The 26,851-nt window shown below is 42.4% G+C and overlaps 1 protein-coding gene across 1 annotated transcript in view; it reads left to right on the top strand.

The window, feature by feature from the left end:
- Positions 1-602: 602 nt before the first annotated feature.
- Positions 603-26,851, top strand: part of LOC143996849 (proto-oncogene Mas-like) — a 41,034-nt gene continuing 14,785 nt past the window's right edge. The window contains exons 1-2 of the mRNA XM_077492133.1: positions 603-731; positions 12,291-12,335. The gene's annotated coding sequence lies outside the window, so the exon portion shown is untranslated. The remainder of the gene's footprint in view (positions 732-12,290; positions 12,336-26,851) is intronic.

The raw sequence follows: 26,851 nt of genomic DNA, 5'->3' as shown, positions 1-26,851 counted from the left end.
CACGAGCGGACAAAGTTGGGCGAACAGTCCCCGCGTGTGTACGCGGCCTTAACTGCATCTGTGAAATGTTTTGTCTTGTTTGATTATATAATGCAGGAAAGAAGTTTGAAATTACATTCTAAGACACAGTATAGCAGCTCCTAATGGTGAAACACCAAGTCATAAAAACATAAAAAGATAAATGTATTACACAAGTCAGGTGCTCTAGGATGGGCATGTGCCTTTTATAAGCAAAGGAAGATCCAAGCTTGGTGTCAGACCAGCAATTGCAGGCTGAGAAATATAAGCAGGTTTAATTTATGAAACAAAACTCCACTTTTTCAGCTAAGTATGTAAGCTGTAATATCAAATATCTGAGAGTATTCAGCTCATTGTTTTAGGGTACAGGGTATAAAGAATACATTAAAACTGCTTAAAAATAATATAAATACCACCTTTTCTATTCGTAATAGCAATAAGTGAAAAGCTAACTTGGACTCTAATATTGTTTTATATGTTGCAACATTACCTAAAACCTGCCAGAAATTATTAAAAATAAAGGACTTTAACAGGGTCCACATCTACGTCAGACAAGGATTGTTTTGAGACAATGCTCTTTCAAATAAAAGGACAATTCTCATATTTCTTGAATGCAGAGAACAGAACTGAGAACTGAAGTTATGGTGCAAAAGGCTTAGTATGACTCAGTTTTACCGGACCTGGAACAGCAACATCCTGCGTCTCTGTAGCAGGTAATGAAAATAAATAATTCAACCTTAATATTGGGGGTATGGGAAATAGTTAAATGTAGTTGTAGATTAGATATAATAATACTAGAGAGTTGAAACAAATGTATTGGGTTGATTTAATAAAATAATACATTTTTCCAAATTCCTTTAAACATGTTTGGGTGTTTACAGTGAACCCAAGTTGTCTTACTTACAAATGTTGTTCATTATTTTATTGCCCCAATAACTAAATTATGGCTTCTCATTATACATGTGTGTTTCACCCTATTTAGTTCGTTTAGCATTTCTGATGATTTTCTGATGATGTTTTTATTTGACCATTTGCTATGGTTTGCTAAGGCTATGGTAGTACTATATCTTATATTTTAAACTGGTTGAGTCGAACTACTTAATGATGATTTGATGAGGCTAGCTTCCTAAATGAATAAAAAATGTAACTCACTAAGGATTTGAGTATGCTCTAAAAATACATTGTGTGAATATTCATTTTCCTACCCAGTCATGTGCAATTAAATAAATAAAACTGATTTTTTTTTTAACATAAAGTTCACTTAAATTTTCAATTTTCCAAACATGTACATAGCTGATACTTGTTTTCTTATATCACCTGAACATGATTGGGTATTCAAAGTGAACACAGTTATAATTTACTGGGTGAACATTCTTAACTCCTTTGGTAAATCAGCCAGCATATTTCAGAATTCTATGTAAACTATTTCTGTTAAGTTACCCTGTGTCTGAGGTTAATGGTTTGCACCCACAGAAATGCTGCATTTGGCAGGCGTTACTGCTACCAAACACCACCCATGCAGGTCAATGGGGATCGTGCTGCAACCATGTGCATCATGCAGTTGTTGTTTTTTTTCTTTTTAGCCCTATTGTATTTATAACAATAATAAGTATACATTTTGTCAATTAAATGTACATTGTACTATTATAAAACTTTTTTAAAGAATAACTATTTTTCAACTTTCAACCAATACATAGCTATATTCTGGTACGTGTATCAACACAATGCTTACCATCATCATGTACATTGTACTATATTGTATTGTATTGTATGGTGCCTTAGGCCTCATGTACACTGCTGCTGGTAAACGGACCTTTAGGAGCAGTTGGGCTTTTTTTCCAGCTGCCCCTGAACTCTCTCTATGTTATCTTATCAGTACATGTACGCAGGATCATTTATAGTCAGTTCTAGGCAGTTGAGTTTAGAAGCAGTTTTTGGAATGCAAAAAAAATGCATTCAGGACAGATGTTCAGAGGCATTTCAAATGCCAAATACCTGTAACGGCCTGTAAACACTGTTAAACGCGGTAACTCACGTTTAGCAGCATTTCGTTTACAGGCGTTAAAAAACGCTTCTAAAAACAAATGTGGCCAAACATGGCAAAACGCAGCTATATGCGGCATGTAAACGCAGCAAAATTGACATTTTAAACGTCAGTTACTATCTGTAAAGTTAAATCATTCTGGAGAGGTTTTAAAAACGTTCCGTATACATGAAGCCTAATAAAACTTTTTGCAAAAATAAACTATCTTTCCACTTTCAGCCAATACATAGCTATATTCTGGTACTTGTATCAACAAGATGCTTACCATCAATATGTATACAATGATTTATGTATGTCTGCAGATGTCACATAATGCTTATAAATGTAGCGCTACCACCGCATGAGCCACTGGATAGGATGGGCTCTCTGATCTTTATTTAATACAATATCACAAGTACTTCAACCCCCATACACACTAGGTTACCTAATACAGTTTGTAAAAACTCTGTACTCACTGAAAAGTTTACCAGGAATACAATAATAATAATAGCGTGTCAGGAAACAGCCATCAAGCAGACTGGTAGAGGTAAATCTCAATATATTGAAACACATTACAAATGATAACAGTAAAAATAAAATACTGGACAAATAATAATATTTATGCAGATCAATGTATGGTAAAACCAGTTAGAGGCAAATATACAGTATGACATCACTATATAATGTGATCCGCATAAACTGTAACAGATCACTCTGCGTGCTACCATGGACAGCAAAAGATTTGATATAATTGCAGTCAGGTGGCTATACTGCCCAAGTGCACTAATGGTGACAATATTAGGCCTACTCTTATTGTGTGGAAATACCCGTTAGATGGATAAAATGTAGAGACAAATAAAAAGATTTATTTTGAAGGGGCAGTACTCTATGATGTTCTTCTGATGCTGGCTATAGTTGGGACTCTTTAATAATATTAGTGCATGTATCAACAGTCCTAATGGTCCAGCATATAGTATAGGTGCAGTTCATAGGCAATGAAGGCACATTATAGGGGTGATGCTGTTGTTATATTTACATGGTACAGGTGCAGTCATGCTGAAGTATTGACACTATATGTCATAGTGTCCTGCTCTCAGTGATTTAGTCTCAGCTTAACAGTATGTAGCGCTCACACCTGCAAGGGCTACAGGATTTCACTGATTTTTCTCCTAAGTCAGCGCAGAAGCAGCCAGGTACACAGCAACAGTTCACTCTGGCTCAATAATCAGTCTAGGGGATGTCTCTTCTTTTTCATGTATTGTAGAAACTTGTAACTAGAGAGGACAGTGGGGTATGGGACACTCCAAAAAATTTAAGCACAAAGTTGCAGTCCAGGAGAATGTTAGAACCTGGGTAGGACATAAAAGGAGACTAAGTTTCCTGCAGCTCACAACCACAAAATATGGGCATTTAAAGGAGCAGACTGGATTCTTGTAGCTGAAGACCACAGGATAGAATAGCATATGAGGCAAGCTGGAGCAGTTTTTAACATCCACAGCTGAGGACCATAGACAAACTGCAGCTCATGAGATTGGGCTCTACTCATGAATCCCAGTAGAAGCAATGCCATGGGCTTGATCCAGGGAAGGGAGTAGCTCAGCAGCCATCCTGAAGGCTTCAGAGCTAAGCAGCCCACTGAAGCACACACTGTCCCCCTGTCCTCCCTTCATCCAGGGGAAGAAGAAGTCTGAACAGGTTCCAGCCTATTTACCCATTCTCTGACCACCTACTAGGCACACCACCCCAGGTATTGGCCAGAGGGTAGTAAACATTCAGGTGAAACTTTTGAATTTCCCTCCCTGATCTCAACAGAGACAGGGGAAACAATCAATCTCGCTACCTGGGAAACCACAAAAAGACCAAATCCATCTGCTCTGGCTACAGAGCAAGTCAAATACTAAATTTCCTAGCATCCTAGTCTAGGACCGTGCTACAAGTATAATAGAGATGGGCAATCTGCTCTCTCACCAATCCTTGCAACAGAGATGCATTGCTCCAGTGGTACAAAAGGGGGTCCATTTAGGTCTGCGCAAAGATGGTTCCAGTGATTAAAGGTGTGAGGGAGGGAGGACAAGAGGATACTCTGCTCTCTGCGCAAGTGCGGTGTTGATGAGGTTGCTGCAGTCCCACACAGTCCCTCTCTTTCTGGCTTTGAGTTCCAGTCCTCGCTGGCTTGGCCTATTGGCTAGGCCTTCTGGTGTTCTGTGGGCATACAAGCAGATGTGGTCACCAAGAGTCCCTAGCCACCCAGAGACCTCAGTCTCTTTAAAAGCTACCCTCCCACCCCCGCCACACTTTCCTCTTCAGGGTCTTATGGAATTTGTAGTGTCTGTTTCTATGGGACCTATAATGCCATGGATATCCTGAACTTCAATTCCCATGATCTGCAACGCCGTGTAAAGAAGACCATAGGCTCTCCTGTGTAGTTCTCCCCCTGCTGGCCAGAGGACTTAATATGTTGCAATGTCCAGCGTATCAGTGAAAAGTAAAGTAACTAGCTGCAAGAACTAATGAATAAAAATATCAGCCGGTGGCCATATATGGGGATTTCAGGAAACTTTTCTCCTTCCACTGACTCTTGTTAGTTTCTTATCATTTATTTAGCTATGACTTTATTGTCTTCCCTACTTTTCAGATTAATATACGTTTTGTAAGTTCAATCTTCTTTTTGCCTGTGTTTTACAGTATATGGTAAAAATCTGCTATGCTCAATTCATTGTATTTTGCTCTTCTATGCAACCTTATTGTATTCCACTGACTATTAATTTCAATAAAAGATTGTGGAAAAAAAAATAAAAAATATCAGCCGGTGAAAAAAAAATCCTTAAAAACATATACGTGCGTGAAAGTAAAGTTTAATCCAAAAATATGTGAGTATCCAACTGGAGGAAACTTTAAAAAGGGATTAATAATACACCCGGTGAATTAATAATTCAGTGTCCTTCAAATTTCCAAGGCCACGAATCATAATATCCCATCACCACACATATGTGCCTCTTACCTGCGTGAATGGATTTTTGATTATAGAGATCTCAAATGCTGGATAGCATCCCGACAGGCCCCGGTCAAGCTGGGCTGTAATGTAACAGCAGATCCAATTTTGCAGCAACCACAGGGACCTCCATATTGATGGATAAACGGACATTCAATGGTGGGGCTCAGAAAGTAAGGTTTAGAACATGTGTAGGAAGAAGAGGGAAGCCTCGTGGTGTACTAAGTATTACCAAGGAATTTTTATTAAAAAACACCACTCATGTACATCAAGGCAACTTGTAATCAGCTTAAAAACTCAAAACGAGCAGCGGTCTGCACCAGCCTGCTCTAACGGAATGATGTCTCACAGTGGGCTCCACCCAACGCATTTCCCCATAACAGGCTTTGACTGGGAAAGGATAATTCTTTAATTAATTCTTTAATTAAATAAATATAGGATGATTTCCATCTGTAATTGGTTGTATTAGATAAAGATCATGTCGTGACCATACTTAAGGTGATATTAGCACTATTACTGCAGTATTGTAAAAACACAATTGAGTACTGTCCATGACACTCTTCCATTTCCACTAACTTTTCCTAAAAGTTTAAATGTTAGCACAAATGAAAAAAAAAGTATCGTAGACAGAACTCAATTGTGTCTCCATAGAGAGGCTACAAACCTTTGCAGAGGTGACAGACATAACGGAGCATTTGCATTTCTAACTCGAATATCACTGTCCTCTCATTAGTGTGAACAAGCACTGTGATCTTTTAGCCTTTGTACACACGGTCGGACATTCCGACAACAAAATCCGTCGGAGTTTGTCTGAAGGATTTTGTCCGAAACTGGTGTTGCATACACACATTCGGACAAAGTTGTCGGAAAATCCGATCGTTCGTAATGTGATGACGTTATTTCGTTACGACGGGACTACATTCAGGCTAGTAGCCAATATCTTTGGTCTAGGAATTTTATCTGAGCATGCGTGGCACTTTCTTCGATTGGAATTCTCTACAAACGTTCGGACAAAGTCCGATCGGATCATGTTGTCGGAAAATTTTATAGCCCAGCTCTAAAACTTTGTCGGTCGGATATTCCAACGGAAACAGTCCGATGGAGCCCACACACGGTCGGATTATCCGACAACGCGGTCCGATTGGACATTCTCCATCGGAATGTCTGACCGTGTGTGCAAGGGCTTAGAGTTGTATGATCAGATACAATAAGACAATGTACCAATTATGTGGACCAGAGGAGCAAAGGAGTAAAACTGAATATTTCTATAGCTAAACACAAAATAGCAACAGCTGTATAATAAAGTATGCAAAGAAGCCAAGTACTAGTCAGAGTACTCTAGTGCAGAGTTTAAATATGGGTCCTCAAGTCTCATAAAAATTTTCTGATGATTTCATTCATATCTAGGTTTTTCTTTTTTTTAATAAAACTGGGTCTGGCTGTTCTTTTTCTAAGCATACCTAACACTTTGTTAAAGCCATCTAAATGAATGCCATGGAGACACTGTGGCAAATCTGCTAAAAGTAGAACATGTTTGTATTACATTTTTTTTTTCACTTTGCAAGAGAAATTCCCTGAACCTATCCAGTAGTGTTCCAAAAAGAGTGTCAATTTTTTGCATGCACATGATTGGATAATACAACTTCTTCACAACTTCACCTCTTTTATTAAGCTCAATAAAAATTCCCATGCAAAGTAAACATTTTTTACTTCTTTCACAGCCCACATACACCCTGTGCCTCAACGATAAACCTAGAGGCTTGCACTGGGAAAGTGAGATGTGTCATATCTCTGATTTTCCAGCTCTAAAACCTATAATTGCAAACAGAACTCCCCAATTTAATGGGTATCCCATAATCTTTTGGAAACGAAAAGTAAATAAGTTTAGACACTTCTATGTGTTTGAAGTTATCTTGTAACATGTATAGCTTTATCCAGGTGACAGATGTACAGTATATTAAATAAGCCTAGCTTGCCTTTTAGGAGGACCTATAGCTTTTTAGTTATTTAGATATGCACAGAAAAATAGGAGTTACATATAAATAAACCAACACTATCAAAATGAATACATAAAAAATAGTTTTCATGTACAGTATCAATTCATACATCTATATGGGTCTTTCTGATTAAGATGATTGACTTTCTAAAGTTTGTAAATAATATGATAGAGCACAGACTAGCTTTTGTTTGTTTGGTAATGATATTGATTCAGATGAAGTGTGATGTTTAATTGTGGGACAATTTTAGCCTACTAAACAATAGATTGGCACTGGTCAACTATCTTAATATGGATGGCCTTAAGGAAAGTCTCCAACATCACCAAAGGGATGCACAAAATTCAGTGATTAGTGAACTGTGTGCTGTGAGTACCCATGTGCTGTGAGTGCCCGTATGCTGTGAGTACCTGTGTGCTGTGAGTACACATGTGCTGTGAGTACACATGTGCTGTGAGTACCCATGTGCTGTGAGTGCACATGTCATGTGAGTACCCATGTGCTGTGAGTACCCATGTGCTGTGAGTACCTGAGTGCCGTGAGTACATGAGTGCTATGAGTACCCATGTATTGTGAGTTCCCGCGTGCTGTGAGAACCCATATCCTGTGAGTGCTCGTGTACTGTAAGTACCCGTGTGCTGTGAGTGCCCATGTGTTGTGAGTACCCATTTGCTGTGAGTACTTATGTATTGTGAGTATCCGTGTTCTGTGTGCTGTGAGTACCTTTGTGCTGTGAATACCCGAGTATTGTGAGTGCCAGTGTGCTGTGAGTACCCGTGTGCTGTAGGTACCCGAGTTCTGTGAGTACCCATGTACTTTGAGAACCTGTGTGATGTGAGTACCTGTGTGCTGTGAGTACCTGTGTGCTGTGAGTACCTGTGTGCTGTAGGTACCCGAGTGCTGTGAGTACCCGTGTGCTTTGAGAACCTGTATGCTGTGAGAACCCGTTGCAGTGAGTACCATGTGCTGTTGCGTATTAGTGTCAGGAAGCTAGTTGTTAGTTAATTGAACAGAGCATAATTCCCAATCCCCATTAAATTAGTGGGTACGATGACCGGCGGGTATGGAGATGTGACTCTGTGTACATATTGTGGCATGTATGTGTTCCTTGATCATCCGATCAAGGACGAATACTGCTGCGCAAAATGTAAGCATGTTGTTTCCCTGGAAGCCCAGGTCCTGAATCTAGGGAAGCAACTGTCAACACTGAGAAGACTCTCCATACTTAAGATGAGTTGGGATCATACCCGGCTGGTGCCTGCAGGGGCCAGCAAAGAGGTGGGTGGAGACAAAAAGGTGCAAGCACCAGAGCAGAATAGTATTTGACAGTCAGGAAGGGTAGAGGGGAAAGAATCAGGGAGGCCAATCCTGGGCTTGAACATCCTTATAAGTATGCTCTGTTGCATGATATTGAGGATTCCAGTCAGGAACCAGCATTGCTGGAGCAGAGTGATGCCCCTAGCTGCCAGGAGAAAAACTCCTCCGGTGAGGGTGGGGGTGAAGTCAAGGGAAAGGAAAGACAGATTCTGGTGGTAGGGAACTCATTTATTAGAAGGACAGAGAGGGAAATCTGTCACAAGGACCTGAAGCGCTGAACTGTATGTTGTTTACCAGGTGCTCAGGTTCAGCACATCAAAAAAGTAAAAGGAGCCAATCACACATATAATTTCTAAAATGTATGTGTTACTGACCAAACCACCAGAAAATTTTCAGTTCCCTTTCTCCCGAAAATGGGAAACAGATTTGGGGAGGACCTTTTCAGAGAAACAGAAAATGAATACGATACAATCCATATTTAAAACATGCACAAAATTACAAGAAACTAATTATAAAATTATTTCACAATGGTATATATAGAACACCAGAAAAACAATGATGGATGAGAACTGGGGAGAGGGGGAGGAAGAGGAGGAAATAGGGGTGGAGAATTAAAAACCTTTCTCCCCCCTTGTTTCCCTTTTTTTTTTTATGTTGTTGTTGTTTGGTTTTGTTGGTTTGTTAGTTGTTTATTTTGGGGAAAGCAAGGAGGGAAATTAACTGTAATTAAGGGAAGTACATGGAAAACTAGAAGGTGGTAGTTGTGTCTTGGCCGGGCCTGGGGATAGCGTCAACCCAGGGTCAGGCACAGGGTACGGGAGCCGAATTCAGAGGGAGGTGTTACCTCGTTTTCGACCCCATACTCTACCTTCCTCACTTACTAACTTAGCAGCTTCCTTAGACTTATATGTAGAATTAGAAGGAAGGTCAGAGACAAAGGGAATAGAATGTGTTGATTTATTTTATGTATATATATAGAAATGTAATGTAAAGCATTTGGAAAGATTGTTCATGTAAGAGAAAAATAGAAAAGAAATTGAAAAAAAAAATGGCATCATTAGCAGTAATCAGCATGGATTTATGAAGAATCGTTTTTGCCAAACCAATCTATTAACCTTCTATGAGGAGGTGAGTTGATATCTAGATAAAGGAAGGCAGGTAGATGTGGTGTATCTGGATTTTGCAAAGGCATTTGATACAGCTCCCCATAAATGTTTACTGTTCAAACTAAGGTCTGCTACAAGGACTATAGTGTGAGTACATGGATTGAAAACTGGCTATAGGGTGAGTGCAGAGGGTAGTGATAAATGGGGAATACTCAGAATGGTCTGGTGTGGTAAGCAGGGTCCCCCCGAGTTCTGTCCTGGGACCAATCCTATTTCATTTATTCATGAACTATCTGGAGGATGGGATAAACCGCTCAATCTCAGTGTTTGCAGACGATACTAAGCTAAGCAGGGCAATAACTTCTACGCATGCAATCTACTCGCTAGGGGGAGAACCTCGAGGGGGAATCTTGGAAGAGAAGAGGACCTGGGGGTCCTAATAGATGACAGGCTCAGTAATGGCATGCAATGCCAAGTTGCTGCAAGCAAAGCCAACAGAATATTGTTATGCATTAAAAAGGAGATTCAATCCAGAGATAAAATGTTAATGCTCCCACTCTACAAGACTCTGGGGTGGCCGCACCTGGAGTATGTCGTCCAGTTCTGGGCACCAGTGCGCAAGAGGGATGTGCTGAAACTGGAGAGGATCCAGACAAGGGCAACAAAGCTAATAAAGGGACTGGAGGATCTCAGTTATGAGGAAAGACTGCAAGCATTGAACTTATTCTCTCTGGAGAAGAGACGCTTGAGAGGGGATATGATTTCAATGAACAAATATCGTACTGGTGACCCAATAGGGATAACATTTTTCCACGCAAGGGAATTTAAAAAGAAACACAGCCATTCACTAAAATTAAAAGAGAAGTGGTTTAACCTGAAACTGCATAGAGAGTTCTTTACTGTAAGAGCAGTAAGAGGGTGGAATTCTCTTTCACACGCGGTAGTTTCAGCTGGGAACATCGATCATTTAAAGATAATCGATCATTTTTAGATAGGCACCTAAACAACCACAACATACAGTGATATATAATGTATTATTAACATAAAAGCATACATACAGGTTGGACTTGATGGGTTTGTGTCTTTTTTCAGCCTTATTGACTATGTAACTATGTAAATGTCAGAGATTGCAGACACACAACAGGATATAGTCAAGGATTATGGACATGATATAAGAGATGTTCATAAATGTGAAAATAATACAGGAGATGGTCAGAGAGCGCAGACATATGCAGGCAGCACAGTGGTGTAGTGGTTATAGTGGTTAGAACTTTTGTCTAGTAGCAAAAAGATTCGCCGGTTTGAATGCCAACCATGACACTACCTGGCTGGAGTGTACATGTTCTCCCTGCGCCTGCATGGGTTTCCTCCTGGTACTCTGTTTTCCTCCCACACTTCAAAGACATGCTGGTAGGTTAATTGTATACTGTCAGGATTGGCCCTAGTATGTGTATGTATATGTATGAATGTGAGTTAGGGGCCTTAGATTGTAAGCTCCTTGACGGTAGGGGCTGATGTGAATGTATATGCAAAGCGCTGTGTAAATTGACAGTGCTATATAAGTATCTGAAATAAAGGCTAAAAGGCATGATCAGAGACTGCAGACATGATACAAGAGATGGTCAGATACAGGAAATGTTCAGAAACTGAAAATAATGAAAAATAGTAGTGGGACATTCTTCAAGAGACAGACATAAACTGGAAACACATTACATGAGGCTTCTAGGAACTCTGCTATAACAGGGCTATAGGGAAACACAGATTAATATCTGCAGGGGCCTTGGAGGACACATACAGCATGCCAAAGGCATGTTGGGCACCTGCGCAATAGATGGCGATTTTCTACAGCTGATTTCCACCCAATTGTTCTGGAATGAATATGACATAAACATGTATGCTTTTTTTCAGTTTCTTACCTTGGTGAACAATAATGGTTAACCAGGAGAATCCATTTTAGACAGTAGGTCAGGAATGTCTGAAATGGTTGCTTATTGGCTATAAATATAACATCATTCCCAGACTTAACTGTAATGTGAGGCATAAGGCAAATAGAGTAATAAAAGGCGCTATGAAGTGCTCACATCAACAACCATTATATTATTTGGTACCTTTGAATTGATTTAGGTTTAGAACCTCTACTGGGGGGGGGGGTACTGGGAGTTAGGAAGAAGATGATACAAACTCTCCATAAGGATACACAGAGGACTAAGGGTTCCTTTTAGCAGATTTTGAAGAGGTTAGAACCTTTGTATGTTTTTTTCTACCACCGTATGTGTCTCGATTGGGGAGATTCTTCTAACTTCTGCTATGATGGGAAATGAGGGGAAATTGTCCAAACATGGCCATGGATAGGGATAAAAAAATAAAATGACACCTCTGTGTCAAAAAAAAAAAAAATCTGAGAACTTTGTCTTTAGAAAAAAATTATATTTTTCTAATTACATCTTTCCATAATTGTTTTCTAATTAAATCCTATAAATAAAAATCAATGTATTCATATCCTATACTTACCTTGTCAGACCTCCGAAAAATAAGGTGCATAATATTTTAGGTCGCCTACAAAGTTGAAAGCTATTTGGAGCAAAACATATACATAAAAAAGTTCTGGTCACATAAAGGGTAAAGGCTTTTTTCTTACAAAATTATTTCAGTCCAGACTCTTTCTAGAAAGTTAGTCCAGTATCAGGTTAGTGTTTGTGGTTTAACTACTTTATGTACTAGGCATGAAAGAAAATGGGAAATTGATCAATGAACTGGACAGGAAAATGTTGTGCTTTTAAATAGCATGTTAGATTGTGTATAGTGCATTTATAAGACTTTCTGTACTTTTGTATCAACAGGATTGGCTTCGAGTGAAGATTTGTAATTTGTAAAACAGAGATTTGGTGAGCCAACATTTTCCAAGGAATATTTTTTTTTAAATGTCCTGTTTCGTGAGCTGTATTTTATTTTCAAAGGTGTGGCTATATTTTCTGTACAACACATTGAGTTCCAAGGGATTCTTTCAGCTGAAAGGAGGGCAGATCAGCATTGAATGTGATTAGTCTGTCTTTTATTCTGCAAAGACAGGAAAAACTGGAAGAGGTATCACATGCATGGGTTTCATATTGCTTCTGAATTTCTTGTAACTAAGAATACTTTATTTAAAAAATCCACTGATATACTGTCAATCTTTAGTTTTTTTTCATGTATAGGTTTTTTGCAAGATATACCCCACAGTAGCTGCACACCAGTGTTTAGGATTTTGCCTACCTCAGAACTTTTCATCCAAATATACAAACAGAATACATAATTGAAACATTTAACAATGTATTAACATTTAGGAATGTAAAAGGAAGTAGGACCCCTCTTCACTCTGTGACCAGCATCAGTTCTTGGAACATTGTCATCTAAATCATGAACTAAAGGTAGCTTTAGATGTGCATCTAAATCTCAATTTCCTCTGAAGCTAATTAACGTTTAGAGTGTGGAACGGGGGCTACTGACAGGTGGTGAGAAAGTGATGTGTCGCCTCCTGTTTTAAACTTATTTTTTACAACAAACGTGCCGCAACCACATGCATTGCGCGCAGTTGTGGGGCATTACATTTACTTGAATGTGTAGTGATCACTACATGTCGGGTAAACTACACATCGCACAAGCGGCATGCAAACACCCCCTACTGCTGCCTATTACAGCTTAACAACCCCATCCGCACTTCTAAATTAAGCCTAAGTGTTGTGAGATTCTGCACCAAAGGAAGCCCCGTTGAAGAAGTGGAAATCCCTTAATATTTGAAGCTTCAAAATTTCCTTTAAAAGTTAAAACGGTATCATATAAGCACTATAATACACAATTCACAGTGACCATGCAATCTCTGCTGCCCCAACGGGGCATAGAATTTATATATATTGTTTCCCTGAACCATTTTCTATGGACATTAATATTTAGCTCACATGCTGCCATCTAGTGACCTTTTATAGTAATGCACTTGTTTTACATGTCTTTTCTTTGATGTATGACACACTTCCTTTGTATGTAATGTTCCACCCTTCTTCTTGTGTTTTTGTACTTCCTATGTCATCAATGCAGCTGCAAGCCACATGTAGCAGGGCACATGTATTCTGCATTGTGAGCTACAGACAATATCATCTTTTGACCGCATAAATTCTACAACCTATTTATCTGTTTGTATCCTGTCATCTGCTGTAAACTGATGTTCAGAATAAAAGCATCTTGTTAATGGAATCGGTATTTGGTAAGTTCAAACTATCTGATGAAGATTGTCCTCGGTGATTATATCTTATACGGGCCAGGCATAGAGGTCTCACAAGGGATAGTCGCTTTACAACAATCGGAGTCAGAATACAAGCATAACACTGTGTGAAGTGGTAATATATATAACTGTGCAGTCCTTTATATATCATAAAGTCCATTAGCTTACTGTCATGTTGACAATCACCAGTCCTCTGTGTGCTACATTAAAGCCCTCAATATAAAGCAGCTGGTGACAACACCCCACTCATGCTCCCCTTTGGGTATATTCTCACCTTAATGCCAGTGACCTCACAATTATGTTTGGTCAACAAAATCACTTTTTTGAGTGGTGATTGTCAGCAAGGACAATAAGGAATTGGACTTTATACTATATTAAGGACTTCACAGTTATATCCATTATCACAGTGTTAAGATTGCATGGTCACCATGAATTGTGTATTTTATTGCTTATATGAATTTTTGAGTAATATACTACTCACGTGGCACAATAATTAAAATATTTTGCTTTGCACATCATATGGGAATGTGAGAAGTGTCTGCAGCTGACGCTATAGAATGCAAGTTAACTGACTTTAGGTTGCTCGCAAGGTTTCTTGTTTATTAGCGCTTTAAATGATGTTACACTTTAACACAGCCTTTCTGAACCTTTTTACTTCAGAGGAACTCTTGAAATCATTTTCAGGTCCTAGGCAACCCCCGCTAAAAGCAATCCTTTAAGGGTCAGTTGAGAAAATTCCTCTTATTTTGGTGGCCATTAGACATATGTACATTGGAAAATGTTGTTGTGTTTGATCAAATTTGTTATGTTGTACTGATTCATATTTGGAATTTGTTTAGTATCTTAGGCATTTGTTTCATATAATCTTTGGTCTGGGTGGCTTTTAAAAATTTGTCAGTTCTTATGGAAGATTGATATAAATTCGAAACGTTATCAAATTGGACAAATTAGAATTGGAAACATTTGATATTTTTTGACGCTAGTCCAACCTACCAAGAGACGTGGCATAAGCTGATTGGACAATATTGACTGGCGTCACGTGCCTCAGAATGAATGAATGGAACAAAATTTGGATCCATTTGTTATCCCATTCCAAATTCCAAACAAAATTTGAAAACGTTATTAACTTCTCCATGGGCCCGACCTACTATCACATCATGTGATGTTATCTGAATGAAATAAATGTATTCCTTAATTTCGTTATAATTTTTTTTTGGATTTGTTGACATCCCATACTATGTCCATTTGGAGAGTCATATACTGTACATCTGAATTTCTGAAATATTTATTTGAAAAATGAATCATAACGAAACTAAACACACAGGTGTGGCCAGTGGGAAGAATGCTTTCCTTACAGTGGTGGTCAGATTGACACCCTTGTAGACAGCTGAAAAGTGAAATGGTGTCATGCAACTGGCTTTGCCAAGTGGTATTAGCCTGGAACTATCAGTCCCAGAGGTCAAGTGAAGTGGTGTCATGCAACTGGCTTTGCCAAGTGGTGTTAGCCTGGAACTCTCAGTCCCAGAGGTCAATCAACCCCAGCTCAATGGATCCCTATCAACATTTGAAGGAACCCTGGTTGAGAATGGCTGCTTTAACTTCACAACAAAAGCTCATTGATCTCAGTGGCAGACAATGTGGTGCACTTCTTCCACAAATTTCACAGCAGAATCTTTGAAGTCCTTGTATGGGCCAGTTCCCCCTGACCCCCCCCCCCCCCCCCCAGCAGTATATTGGCAGCTTTCAGGCCTTCTAGACTCTAATGACACAGGATAGGCACTGTTGGAGGAAGAAACAGGGTGAACTTAGCTGTTGAGGACTTTAGTTTTTCTGCTAAACACTTTGAGTCTCAATTACCTAACAGCTCCCTTTCTCTTTACTGTGTTTAGGTGTTGATGAAACTACCCTTGAATTTGTTTAGTGATGTGCATGAGGTATTATTACTTAGAATGTGGAAACATCATACAAGAACAGTGTTTGCCCCACAGTGTAAGCTTGCTCTTATAATGCTTCATATTTCTCTGCTAATATACAACCATACAGAACAAATATAATAGGGTTCATACTATAATGGAATAGAAGCTGCTCACAGGAGTAAATTCAATGTGCTAATAATATCTGTATGTTTCCACTCACCCATCTCACCAGGACTTTCTGGGCTTTGCAATGGCAGAGAATCACTTCCAGTTTTTCGCACTGCCCTTTAACCTATCTTCTGCTCTCAGAGTGTTCGCAACCCAGGACATTCAAGTCATGGGCTATCTAGCTAACCCTTTTCTGAAGGACTTATCTTTTAGAAAATGGCCACAGGACAATTTAACTGCTCCAGGTTTTTGGTTGGGTGATTAAAAATAAATAAATTGCTCTCCCGCCTTCTCTTTGCTTGAAATGCATGGATCTCGTTCCAGACATGTCCCAAACAGGGGCGGACTGACAACATCCAGGGCCCCCGGACCACATTAAGCAAGGGCTCCCTGTCAGGCCCTGCCCATGACCCACCCCTGGCCCCACTCCTTCCTTTTGCATAAAGTACAACTTCTGCCTTTAAAAAAAAAAAAACACTGTTTAACAGAGCCGAGAAGCAGCCTATCAAGCATATAGAAGGTTGAGTTCCATTGCGTCAGGCAATCGCAAATAAGACGTCTGACCAGCAGATTGTGTCACCGCTGAATGTCAGCAAGGCAAGCCATGGCCGTGTAAGATCTTCTGAAATGGGCTGAGATTTTCCTTGCCTGCCGCAAGATGTTCTGGACTCCAGGGTATTTATAAAACGAATCGCTGCATGACCAAGTTTAAGATGTGCGCCATGCATGGCACGTGTGTAATTTTGCCCTGTTTCAATGCGCTAAGCAGATTGGCACCGTTGTCACACACCACTTTACCAACTGTCAAATTGAGTGGTGTTAGCCACTGATCTGCCTGTGAACGCAAAGTTGAAAGTAGTGCAGGGCCAGTGTGGCTCTTGGCTTCCAGGCACAACAGACGCAGCACAGTATGGCAACGTCTAACCTGGCATGTCGAATAGGTTCTGGGGATCTTGGGTGGCGCAGTGGAAGAGGCTCTAGCAGCGGAAAAGGAGGAGTCAGCCGAGGAGGAGAGGTAGGAGGATGGAGTAGGAGGAGGAGAAGAAGAACCAGGCCTGCATGCAATCCGTGGCGGTAAAACCAAATCTACACGGGTGCCACGGGTTACATGCTTGACGGCCATCAGAAGGTTCACCCAGTGGGCAGTAAAAGTTATATACCTTCCCTGCCCGTGTTTGCTAGACCACGTGTCTGTGGTCAGATGTATCTTGGCACCGACACTGTGTGCCAGAGATACATTCACTTGCCGCTGAATATGGCCATATAGCTCTGGGATGCCCTTCTGTGAGAAATACTTCCTTCCTGGGACCTTCCATTGTGGTGTTCCAATGGCCACACATTTTTGAAAAGGCCTCCAAGTCCACCAGTTTATATGGCAGTAGTTGGCGGGCTATCAGTTCTGACAAGCTAGCCATCAACCGTTGGGCAAGAGGGTTACCCGGCGTCATCATTTTTTTACACTCGAACATTTGGCCCACGGAAGCCTGCCTTTTTCTAGAAAAACGTGAAGACGGCATGATGGAAGGTGGAGTGGAGGACAATTGTGAGGAGAGAGGAGAAGGAGAAGTAGAAGACGAGGCTGGACGGTGAGAGCCTGGAGTGTGGCTTTGTGGGTTCCATTGCTCCCACTGGGCTTGGTGATGGCAGCTCATGTGCCTTCTTAAGGCGGTCGTCCCTAGGTGAGTGTTGGGCTTACCGCAACTTATGCGTTGACTGCAAAGATTGCAGAGTACACAAATAGGGGAGGAGGGGTTAAACCCCGGGACTTTAAAGGTGCAAATAGAAAGAATCATACAGGTAATAACCAAATATATATCGTGCACAAGCACGGAATAATTTTTATTACAAAAAATAAATATTTACCAAGAAATAGAATCACATACAAAAGATAAAATTCATTATCCACATATAGCTTCTAGAACACAACACAATTGTGTAACTAAAAACACTTTAGAGTATACCACTCGACATGTTTCGCTACAAAATAGCTTCATCAGGAGTAAATCGGTACATCTAGTGGATATACTGTGAGCAAAAAAAGGTATATACAATTCAGTGTAACTGACTGACATGCAAATGCACTCAGATAGCAATATTTAAATGAAATATCTTAATTTCATAACAGTTCTATTCATTATCTGACAGAGACAAAAATATCAAATATTTAGTATAGCATAGGTTCAAATGTGATCTCACCTTAAATACCAATGCTGTGCTAACTGCATCACAAAATTTAATAAGCTCCACGTGGGTGGCATAAAACATAAACCCGATCTCCGGTATGGTGTTAATCAGTCCGAAAATTGGGGGCCACAGGAGAGTTGCTAAAGATGGGACCAAGGTTATAAAATACAAATTCAAGGTCTGGCTAATGACAATATCTATACAATCTCAAGATAGATATGTCCAATAAGTGTATCGATTTTCATACCTGACTGTTATCGGTGAAATTGAATCAGAGATTCAACCAATTGGACCATCTGCATATCCATGCAGCTAATTTTGTTGAAGTGGGTATACTTGAATCAGTATACAAGACCGCAGTTGATTGGGGATACACTGACAATATTTCTAAAGGGAAGATATAAATGCAGACAGGTAGTGGTGCTTGTTGAAATACTGCCTCCCAGTGCAAGACAACGTATGCACCTAAGCAATAAATAACACCCCGCCATACATACCTGTTCAACAATGTTCCACAGAGATCAGACTGCCGCACAGTGGGAAAGAGAGAAGGCATTACATCCTCTTCGTGCATTTGCAATTGGCAGAAGAATTGGCGGTCAAAGCGACTGCATTTAATGAACTCGCCCAACCCGGCAGCGTCTGACATCACCGCCGGGTTGCGGACGTACACAGGTGGAGGGGATACCATACAAGGGGTGGAAAGGGCAGATATAGATATATAAAGATGGCGCCCAGTGTGTCTGTCCATGTTGGTGCGCATGTTCCGTTCCCATCGGACATCGGTGGGTCACAGCAGTCACCCGAAAGAGTCCGATGGACATATCAAGATGGTGCGCATGGTGTCCAGATATGGTGATGCGCATGCGCATCAGTCATCCAGACAGCAACAGGGATACCAACCCCGGAGGTGGCGTGAATATCATCACAGCCTAGCTTTGTGCATGCGCCTTACCTGCAAAGAAAAGGGTAAGATAAGTAGACGGGAACAAGGGAGTAAATTGTAACACCTATATAAAGGTGCCATCAACCAAGATGTGGGAATCCATGCAAAGAGGGAAAACACTCACCTCCGAGACACCCTCACTCTCTGCACAAATCCCACTAAGAAACTCTTCAACCAAAGGAAAGAGCCGATGCTAAATAGGGATTAATTCCCATACCCCCCTCTCTAAAGATCCCCTCTCTCTTAATCATTCACGAATGACCTATTGACCTACCCAAAAAGGAGTCCAAACCGATAACCACCATCCCCACAGACCGGGCTATAATTACATCAACCAAATTCACCACATAGGTTTAGAGGCATCGAGATCACATTTGGACAAAGAAGGCAAAAAAATAAATAAAAAATTGATAAAAATTACAAAAAACACTTGTAACTTAGGGCATCGTTAAGTCCAGGATATTGTAACGCAAATAATTCATAAATCCACCTGGTTTCCCATTGCAGGAGGATCTTATCATAATCACCCCCTCTCGGGCCAGGTGGAACATGTTCTAATGCAAAAAAATGCATCTTACTGCTGTCAAAATTATGATTCATGCCAACATGTCGACTGATTGGAGTTTCCATACGTTTTTTGAGAACAAGGGAGATGTGGTCTCTAATCCTGCAGAAAAACTGTCTTTTTGTTTTGCCGATGTAAAAGGCATCACATTCGCATTGCATTATACGTACAATGCCAATGGACTGGCAATTGACAGAAAAATTGGGTTTATGAATACGACCATAGGGTAAGGTAATAGGGCGAGCCGCATAGATGTATCTACAAAAGCTACACCTGTGACACGGTCGTGTGCCTTTATTCGATTCATGGAGAGCCCCCCCAGGTGGGGTATAATGGCTTTGATCTAGCTTATCCTTCAGAGATTTGGACCGTCTGAAGGTAATCTCTGGGTAAGGCTTGAGATGTTTTGCAACTTTATCATCCCCTAGGAGGAGATGCCAATATTTGGTCAGGATGTCTCGGACCTGTTTATGTTGTCCCGAGAAAGTTGTAACCAATCTGACTCCAGAACCTCATTCAGATTTATTTTTGTTTTTTGATTTGTGTAGTAAAGTGTGTCTCTGCTGATTTTTAGCTCTGCAATAACCTTTTTTAAGGCAGGTGGGACTGTATTCCTGTTGCAATAGCCGTAGATACAGTGCATGAGCTTCCTTTTCAAAATCCTCAGTAGAGCTACAGTTTCGCTTCAACCGTAGATACTATCCATAAGGCACGCTTGAAACTAGAGGTGCTGGATGTGATGAAGTTGCATGTAGAAGCGTATTTCCTGATGAAGGTTTACGATAGAGAGTAATGCCAATGCTACCATCTTCATTGACAAAGATTTGAACGTCTAAAAACATTAGTCTAGATTGACTAAACTCATACATAAACTTCAAATTATAATTGTTAGTTTTTAAACTTTCAAGAAAATCAATGAGGGATTCTTTCGAACCAGACCAAATAAAGAAAATGTCGTCTATGAATCGTCACCATAACGGCAAGGATTCCATGAAAATCTGCATATCAAAGATTGCAGATGGCAACACTATTGTCAGCAGCGGACACGTTAAAACAAGCCCACACTGTGGAGCCATGTGCCGGCGTCCTGGGAGCACCAGATGTGACCGTACATGGTTGATGCCTCGCTCCTGATACATTTGCAGTCTGCTTTGTCCCTCCTGTGAAATCTAAGTTCCGCCTGCTTCTCCTCCCTATCTGCTGGTCCATATCTCCCTCTGAACTCCCCTCCTCTTCCTCTCTTGTGGGCACCCATGTGACATCACTAGACACGCCATCATCTACGTCACCTTCCCCACCGCTATAATTAGAGATCTCGGAGTAGGCAGCAACATCGGGGACCAACCTCATCCTTGGGCTGATCTGGGTACTGTCGTCAGACTGCTGAGTGGCGGTTGCTGCTACCTCCTCTTCATGATCCAATGCCAAGAGTGGCTGTGCATCGGCAATGTCTTGTGATGGATCGGAAAATAATTCCTGTGACTCAAGGGGAGGGTATATGGTGGTGGTGTTGGTGGTAGTGTCTTTGGGGGTACACACAGCAGAGAGGGAAGAAGAGGGTGCAGATTGAGAGGATGAGGAGGGTACAGAAGAGTAAGGCTGAGAGAGCCACTCAACCAAGTCTGGTGCATCCTTTGACGTAATCGAACGCACCTTCTGCAATTTCCCACTTTGGCTCAAGCCTGTTGCTCCTGCCCTACCCCTACCACCCCTGCGGAAGGGCCTGCCTCTTCCTCTGCCTGTCATTTTTTAAATGACCTTGTGACAAAAGTCTCTAGAGAAGTGCAGTATGTATGTGGAAGAAGGTATATAACACCCCGCTTCAATCGGTCATTTTGGGGGGCCACTGGTCTATCACACCAGTTATAATACTTTTTTTTAATTGCGTTTGTCACTCTTTGTAGTATCGCTGCAGAACCGGTCAGAAGTCACAATGCTGCACAGTGGAAATGCACTATACTATGCTTTCTATATTTGCAAGTATTTTATACGTGTATTACACCCCTATATACTGCACACCAAATAGTACACCTATACCAGTCCTTAAAAGGACCTTTGTGGACCTAATAGTAGCTAGCTAGTAGCTAGTGAATTGCAGACTGTCCCTGCTCCAAACACCAAACTGTCCCTCCCTACACTGAGAAACGACAGCTGAAGAATCGGTCAGCAGCACAGCAGTGCAGTGCACTATAATATGCTTTCTATATTTGAAAGAAATTATATTATACGTGTACAACCCTATATAATGTACACCTATACCAGTCCTTAAAACGACCTTTGTGGACCTAGTAGCTAGTGATTTGCAGACTGTTTCTGCTCCAAAACACCATACTGTCCCTCAGTCCCTACACTGATAAAAGACAGCTGCAGAATCGGTCAGCACTGAGCAGCACAGCAGTCAGCAGTGCACCATAATATACTTTCTATATTTGAAAGAAAGTATATTATACGTGTACAACCCTATATACTGTACACCTATACCAGTCCTTAAAGCGGTAGTAAACCCGCAATTTTTTTTTTTTTCTTTAAACCTGCAAAGCAAAATGCATAATGAGCTAGTATGCACCGCATACTAGCTCATTATGAAATACTTACCTTAGAACGAGGCCCCGACATCTGGCCCGATCCACGCCAAGGGAGCTGACATGCTCCCTCGGCGTTTCTTCTAGGTATCGCGGCTCCATCGCTGTGAGTGGCCGGAGCCGCTATATCGTCACTCCCGCGCGGGAGATTTCATTCCGGCCGGCCGGCCACTGCCGGATTTTTAGGCCGTGAATCCCCTTATGCGCATGCGCCGCTGCAGTCAGTGGCGCATACCGAGGGGAATATCTCCTAAACCGTACAGGTTTAGGAGATATTTTTTTTACCTACAGGTAAGCCTTATTATAGGCTTTCCTGTAGGTAAAAGTTAAAAATTTGGGTATACAACCACTTTAAAAGGACCTTTGTGGACCTAATAGTAATAGCTAGTGATTAAACTGACTGTCCCTGCTCCACACAGCCTCCTGTCCCTACACTGACAAAAGACAGAATGTAAAATGGCCGCCAGATCAGGTCTATTTCTAAGTTAGGGGGTATGTCCAATTGTCCATGTGCTGAAATGTCTCAATTGGCTGTCCTGTACCCCATGATGTATGTGTCATCATGGGTCAAAGTTCTTTCACAATGTAGAGGCACCATATGACAGAGGGGGCTTTTAAAAGGTAGCACCTCTGCACAACATTCTGAATCAATCCGCCCCCCTCTCAGCCGGGACTAACTAAACATCAGCGGCTTATGCGGCTGTATCCCTCCTCTTCAAAAAAGAGTCCCTAGCCAAGTAGCAGACAGGATTCACAGCAGGTACAATATTATTTAAAATAAATAATGTGAATTGTATGCCAATACCTGAGTGCAATTTTTGAGGGTGCTATGAGGCGCCACCCCTGTGAGACGCTCATGGGGCCCCCCTGACTACGGGCCCTCAGTCGGTGCCCGAGTGGCCGAATGGTCAGTCCACCCCTGGTCCCAAGCAAAAGTTTTTTTATCCAGAAAATAAAATTCTTTCTCTTAGCCCTTGTACACACGGTCGGAAATTCCGACCACAAAATCCGTCGGATTTTTCCAAAGGGATTTTGTCCAAAACTGGTGTTGCATACACAAAGTTGTCAGAAAATCTGATCGTTTGGAACATGACGACATTAGTACGTTACAACGGGACTACGTTCAGGCTAGTAGCCAATAGCTTTGGTCTCGTAATTTGATCTGAGCATGCGTGGCACTTTGTCCGATCGGATCATGTTGTCGGAAAATTTTATATCCAGCTCTCAAACTTTGTTGGTCGGACATTCCGGCGGAAAAAGTCCGATGGAGCCCACACACGGTCGGAATATCCAACAACACGGTCCGATTGGACATTTTCTGTCAGAATTTACGACCGTGTGTACAAGGGCTAAGAGCTTATGCTTGAGAACTGAGATCCAGGAGCAAGCAAACAGTGAGATTCTCTCTTCAAGTTTTGGATCTAATGATCCAGTAGATGGAGGCAGAGCTTAAAAGTTTTCACCCAATTCCATTCAAGAACTCTCCAACAAAACATTTTGTAGAAAAGTAGACTCTTTCCCATTTTGTTGAAAAGTAGACGCTTTACTAATTCTCCTATCCAGCCAAGCAAGACTGTTCTTATCATGGTGGAGCACCACACAAGCCCTAACAGTGGGGGATTTCTTTCTTCCCTCCCACTGTAAAGCCCTTACAATAGATGAAGGTCTATCAGGCTGGATGGGGGGAGTGTTCCAAACTTTGACAATTCAAGGAACACAGTGAAGAGAGGGAACCAAGCTCTTCATTGACCTTTCCTGGAGCAGGATTGTTGTCCCTGCAGCACTGGACCCCCATGGAATATATCAACCATTGGGGGCAGGGGTCAAGTCCTGGGGAAAAAAGTGTGGGAACTCCCACCCAAGATCCACTCGCCCACCAAAAAAAATTAAAATAATGATATGCACATATGCACAAGCGCTTCAAAAGTGGTACTTTTCATCCAATTTTCGTTCTGTGTGTATAAAGCTTAACTGTTAGTACATAAAAAAAAAATCCTCAATAAACATAAATACGGTAATTCTCTGAAGAATCAGCATTCATTCAATTGTGCTTCCATGCAAATGTGAACATCATGTTCTATCTTTATTGGGGAATTTTATTTTGTATATAGAGTGTTTATGTGGTGAGTTTACACTTTTCTTTGAACAGAGTTTGGATAACACATGGTTAAACTGAAAGGTCATAAATTAACTGCACATTATCTGGACAGAATGCTTGGGGAGATAGTTATGTGTTCCTGCTTAGGAGATGTATGTTAGCTTGGGGGGGCTACAAACTCTGCAGGGCTCCAACACATACTCTCTGCTGTTCCAACCCTTCACATATTTCCACATAAACTTCCCTCCTGGCATTAAACTTTGCCAGGTATTGTGCTCAGCTTACCACCCCAAACTGATGTTCCTTCCTCAGCTCACCTCTCTTCCTGCATGTCCTGTGAACAGAATAGCTGTGCTCCTCCTTTGGGTTCTCTCATCATATGGCACTGAAGATAGAGGAGGGGGGGATTCAGTGGGACACAGAGCAAGTATGCAGGAGACTGGGGGTGGGGGGGGGGTAGATGAGGAGACAGAAAATCAGGGGGGGGGGGGTGACGGGGAGGAGCGCATCATGAGAGGTCTGACTAAATACAATCTCTTAGCAGCAGGGACCTGATCTACCCATCAGCTAGCTGCCATGGGGGCCCCCTACTGGCAATTCCTGAATGGTCAGGTGTGTGGCACTTACTATTATGAGCTGTGTGGGCAACTGCTGGTGTAGCACCTGCCACACAGCTCGCATACTTGAAAGTCGTGCAGGACATGGCTGCTAACGGGAACTGGGTTCCTGTTGTGGAAAAAGTACAGGAACTCCGTTCCCAATGCGTTCCCACAGGACTTTAGCCCTGATTGGGGGGGCACAAGGAGCATGGTTGCTTTGAAGGAAGCAAGCCAGATTCTCTTGTGGGCAGAAACTTGCTGCTTAATGATTCTGCAGTCCACATCCCTGGAGTGGAAAGCTAGCAGGTGGATAATCTTAGCTGCCCCTGCTTGGATCAAGGTGAATGATCTCTTCATCCAGAGGTGTCCACTCTGATATAGCAAAGATGGGGGATTCGAGAAGTGGACATCCTAGCTTCTATATTCAACAACAAGCTACCCCTGTTTGTTGCCAGACCCAGGAATCCTCTAGCCCTGGCTTCAGATACCCTAATAATGGCCTAGCCTCAGTTCAGGCTTATTCACGCTTTTCCTACAGATTGAATTCTGCATTGTCTGTTCCACAAAATAGAGCATGATTGAAAAGTGATGATTCTTATGCCGTGTACACACGAGCAAACTGTATGACGTACTTAGTCCGTTGAAACACATTTCAACGGACAATACGCTCGTGTGTGGGCTTCAGCTGACTTTTTCAGCGTGCAGTCCGGAGTACTAAGAATTTCGGTTTGCACAACAATCTGCCCGCCATACTCGCATTTCGGCGGACAATCCAGCCGTGTGTATGCCAGTCCGCCGTACTTTTGAAATGAGCGGACTTTTCCCGCCCGGAGAAAAGTCTGCTCATTTCGCGCGGGTCTCCAGGTAGGCGGGGCCCGCGAAGGAGACGTCGCTGGCCCCGCCGCCTGGTATGGACCTAAAGGGGAACCCCCAACGCCGAAAAAAATCGGTGTGGGGGTCCCCCCCAAGTCCACAACAGACCCTTGTCCGAGCACGCTACCCGGCCGGCCAGGAAAGGGGGGCGAGCGAGTGCCCCCCCTCCTTAGCCGTACCAGGCCGCGTGCCCTCAACATGGGGGGTGCCTTGAGGAAGGGGGGGGCCGCGCGGCCCCCCCACCCCAAAGCACCTTGTCCCCATGTTGATGAGGACAAGGGCCTCTTCCCGACAACCCTGGCCATTGGTTGTCGGGGTCGGCGGGCGGGGGGCTTATCGGAATCCGGGAGCCCCCTTTAATAAGGGGGCCCCCGGATACCGGCCCCCCACCCTATGTGAATGAGTATGGAGTACAATGTACCCCTACCCATTCACCTGTAAAATAAAAGTAAAAAAAAAAAAAAAACCACAACACACGAGATAAAATACTTTATTGCACAGCTCCGGGGGTCTTCTGTCTTCGGGGGTCTTCTCGTCGGACTCCTCCGCTATCTTCTTGTAGCTCTTTTGCTAGCGGAGGAGTCCGGCTTTCTTCCTCGCCGCCAGCCTCTTCTCCAGACTTCGGGGGTCTTGTCCCCCTCTTCGGTTCTTCTGCCGGGCAACCGCGCCTTCTTATAGCTCTTTTACAGGCGGTGGCCCGGTCTTCTGTCGCCGCTGCCGCCTTCCGTTCTTCTTCTTCTCCTCCTTCTCCTGGAGATGTTGACTCGACGCTCTCTCCGGCCACAATGCCAGGGACGCGCTGCGCGGCCACTTATATAGGGACAAGGGGCGGTGTCACATGACTTTATGTCACATGGGTTGGTCACATGGGTTGATGTCACATGGGGACTGTGACATCGTAAGGGGGCGGGGTCACCATGTGACACCAACCCATGTGACATAAAGCCATGTGACACCGCCCCTTGTCCCTATATAAGTGGCCGCGCAGCGCGTCCCTGGCATTGTGGCCGGAGAGAGCGTGGAGTCAACATCTCCAGGAGAAGAAGGAGAAGAAGAACGGAAGGCGGCAGCGGCGACAGAAGACCGGGCCACCGCCTGTAAAAGAGCTATAAGAAGGCGCGGTTGCCCGGCAGAAGAACCGAAGAGGGGGACAAGACCCCCGAAGTCGGGAGAAGAGGCCGTCGGCGAGGAAGAAAGCCGGACTCCTCCGCTAGC

Source organism: Lithobates pipiens, unplaced genomic scaffold (assembly GCF_037356315.1).
Source record: "Lithobates pipiens isolate NorthernLeopardFrog02 unplaced genomic scaffold, aLitPip1_a1.2 Scaffold_19, whole genome shotgun sequence".
In the NCBI taxonomy this organism is placed as follows: domain Eukaryota; kingdom Metazoa; phylum Chordata; class Amphibia; order Anura; family Ranidae; genus Lithobates; species Lithobates pipiens.
This window is presented reverse-complemented; position numbering and strand designations above follow the sequence as displayed.